This window comes from Calidris pugnax, unplaced genomic scaffold, assembly GCF_001431845.1.
Source record: "Calidris pugnax isolate Ruff unplaced genomic scaffold, ASM143184v1 scaffold44, whole genome shotgun sequence".
NCBI lineage: Eukaryota > Metazoa > Chordata > Aves > Charadriiformes > Scolopacidae > Calidris > Calidris pugnax.
This window is the reverse complement of record NW_015094506.1, coordinates 17061137-17064799: the sequence shown is the minus strand read 5'-3', so window position 1 is coordinate 17064799 and position 3663 is coordinate 17061137. Positions and strand designations below refer to the sequence as shown.

General features: G+C 44.6%; 1 long non-coding RNA gene across 1 annotated transcript; it reads right to left on the bottom strand.

Moving 5' to 3' along the window:
• Window positions 1-1056: 1056 nt before the first annotated feature.
• On the bottom strand, window positions 1057-3517 carry LOC106901368. The gene is made up of 2 exons (XR_001414304.1): window positions 3157-3517; window positions 1057-1373 (listed from the first exon to the last, which is right to left on the bottom strand). It is a non-coding gene; the product is annotated as an uncharacterized LOC106901368 (long non-coding RNA).
• Between the last annotated feature and the right edge of the window lie 146 nt (window positions 3518-3663).

The window sequence follows — 3663 nt, the reverse complement described above, 5'->3', positions numbered from 1 at the left end:
ACTGAAGGTTAATTCTCACTTTTGGGACTTCGCTTTCTCACTTTGCTTTCATGTCTTTCATGTTCTCCTGATGCAGATTTGGCTTCCTGACTAGGAATGTGTCTTTCTAAATACATCATCATCACCTGGTATACATTATGGAAACTTCACTGAAATCAAGGGTGGGACAACAAGGCACTAAAATGGGATTCCAAGCTTTTAACTTTCAGCTGCACATACCAGCCCTTGGATTCCCAGTCAACTGGGTAAAAAACAATCAGGAGTGGGCATTTCATTTGCTAAAAGAAGCTTCAGAAATGTGTGCTTAAAGTTATGCAATTGGAACTTCATTTGAAAAGCTGTCCCATTCCCCAAAGGCAAATTCCTTTGTCTTCAAGCATATAAACTACTCACAAAACAAAAAAACCACTTGAGGATAGAAAAGACCAAATAAAATAAGTAAAACAACATTACAATGAAGAACAAAGTAAACCTCTTTCTGTTAAAAATAGGTACCTGTGATCTTGTCCAACACAAGGCCACTGAATAATTTCATCATGAGAGTCACAGTTCAATCCCTGTTAGTTTACAGTTCTAAACTCTGCCTGATAAGTAAATTAACATGCCACCAGTATCATTTACCCATTTTCTTGCCGCTGATTTGCCCTCATGATCTGCCCAACTTCCCATCTTGTACACCTAATTGTGGCAGTTGTGCCACCTGGTCACTCAACGTCTGATATAAAAAAGAAAACAGATGGTAGCCTGGGGCCAAAGCCAGAGCCCCGACTGCTGTTTCGGACGTGCCGCTGTTCCTCCTGAATTTGCCTCAGTTCAGTGACTCTCATTCTAGTATCTGCTCTTTATATGCCATAAAACTTGCCACTACAGGCCCGAGAATATTTTGGTTTCATTGGCTTTGGCCTAGGATTTCTCGTTCTTTATGGAGCAAGCAGGAGTCATTCACTTTCAAAACCTGGTTTTTATGGCTCATATTCCTTTCTGATCTTGAGATTTTATCTTGAAGTCATAGTATACAGAGAGTAAAAAATAAAAATGGCAAAGACAAACACTGCATCCTTTTTGGCCTTGCTTTTTTATTCAGATTCTTCCGAGATGCTCTACAGGTACAGCCTCTGGCTCAGTCAAAGTCTAAATGAAAAACAAGGGATATGAGGAATATAACAGAGTCTGGTTCTTCATTTGTGCTTAGCAGGTTCCTGATGGAACTTCTGAATGGTAGACACTGTTTAAAATTCTCTTTTGGTGTACTAATACACTTTAAAAAAGCAAAACAAAATAGGTCTTGGGTTTAGAACATAATTTCTTCTGGCTTTTCATACTTCTTCTTTCTTTTTCTCATGATAGGATACCTTCTTCTTCCCTTAACACAACTGTGGAAGACATAATAATAAAAATAATAAATATAATGATTGTGTTTCATGAGTTTAGTGGCTAGCATTTGGCTAGTACCCCAAGCATTCATCAAATGGCTCCTAAACTCCCCTAGAACATCCTTGTCCATTCACGTCATCCCTCAAGTTTTTCAGAACTTCCTTTGGTTCAATTAACCACCATGCCTGGACAGTAACTACCTACTTCCTTGCGAATGTAGCAGAGAAATAAAACTTGTTCACAGGACCAGAGACCTCTTTCTGTATGAATAAACTATATGAATAAGGCCTGAAGGGAAGGGAAGGAAGTATGCGTGCTAGAACGAATGCAGCTTTTGCAGCAATTTCTGCAGTGCAAATTACCAAGTTCAGAAAAGATTCGGTGAAATCTCTCTCATCACCCTGCCAGCTCCTACCACACCTGACCTTTTATTTTTATTTATTCATTTCTTTATTTTTTAATCTAGCAGGATAATCGTGTATGGACTCCCACAGCCAGAAGCGAGAAAGTGATGGTTTACTCCTCAGGGCTACTGCTAGATAGCATTTCTGTTTCTTACCGCCTGTACACTAAGAGAGGGCCCTTGGGTTTAAAAGACATTCTTTGTCTTTGCTCAGATACTAAGACAGGGTGCGATGTGTCACGCCTTGTGAATGCCAGACTCCCCCGGACTTCTGGCTGTGTGGCTGTTAGGAACACAGCATCAAGTCCTCATAATTATTAGCATTGAGATCTGCGGGTTGTTTAACTGATCAGATAAATTATCCTAGAGAAAGTAGTCCTTGATATCTATTGCACTGGGAGGCAGAAAACAGCCACATTGTTAAATCATACAGGGTAATCTGGGGACAGGTGATCACTTCTGCATATGCAGTTCAAATTATGTTGTATCTTTCTCCAAGTAGCTCAGCAAGAGCTGATATTTGCTTTCCTTTTCTCTCTCATGACCTAATGTGCCCGTACAAGAAAGACTCATATTGTGACTAACCGACCTAAAAACACATGCCCAGCACTGACGCCATCAGAAAACACGTATTTGAACTGAACTGGAAAGGGGCTGTGATTTTCAGAAGTAAATCCCACCACAAAAGCACGGGTAGGGAATGGCAGGATGACATTCTGTTGAAGGCAAAGTCAGTCACTTCTAGGATGTGACAGGGAGACCCTTGACTTTCTCAGTTAACTGCTAACGACAGCGTAGGGGCTCCCCTCTTTGCCAGCATTTGCTATTTATCATATTAAGCTATAATTCAGCTCACTTTCACTTTCGTGTACTAAGTGAAATCAACTAAATGGTTGAGGAATACCTAACTGTTTAAGTTTTCTTAGAAGAACTGTAATTGACCAGCATCCTGTACTACTGTGCATCAAGCCTGGGCTAGAACCTGTACGTTCGGTAAAATTAAAGGTCATGAGAAACTCGTCCATAAATACCACACTATTATTTTTACAATTTTGCAGATAAAATTACGTTTTCCTCCCTGTGCCTTTGAGGGTATGAGTGCCCCAATATATGCTGAGGGAACAAAGAACTTTAGTCCGTTGTGTTTTTAGAAGCTAAACTTACATCTAAATCTATTTCCATTTCCCTCTGGAACCTAAGCAGCTTTTTTATGTTATATTAAACATTAGACAAATAGGGTAGATCTAATTAAAAGTTGAAGAAATGTGCTTCCCTTAATTGAATTTGTTACAGTTACATTTTGCAGACCAATGTTAATCAAAGCTCCAGTTCAGAGTGGATGGATCAAGGGAATTAAGTTAACCCTTGCACGTCCTTACCTGAACACGCCACACGCTCTGCTCTCGCCTAAAGCCACGGACGCCAATCGCGACTCACCCCTCAGTCGCGACAGCCCACGGGCCCGCCCTGCGCCAGGGCCGCGCACCGCAGCCCCGCGAAAAGTATCGAGGACCGGGGGGCAGCGGCAGCCCCTGCCGGGGAGGCGGCCGCCGCCACCCGCTGCCCTCACGCCCGGGGCCCCGGGGCACCCAGGTCACCCGACGGCCGCTGTGGCTGTGGCACAACGCGGGGGGCCGCGGTGCCAGCCCTGGCCGCCATGCGCGGGGATGCCCTCCTCATCCTCATTATCCTCCTCCTTCTCATCATCATCCTCCTCCTCATCATCATCCCCCTCCTCCCCCGCCTGCCGCTGCCGGCCCCGCCCGACGGGGCGGACAGGGACCGCGCGGCGGCGGGATGGGCGAGGCCGGCGCGGCGGTTCCACCCATGCTGGGCGCCGGGCGATTGGCTGTCGCGTCCCGTCTCCCCGCCCCCCGGCCAATGAG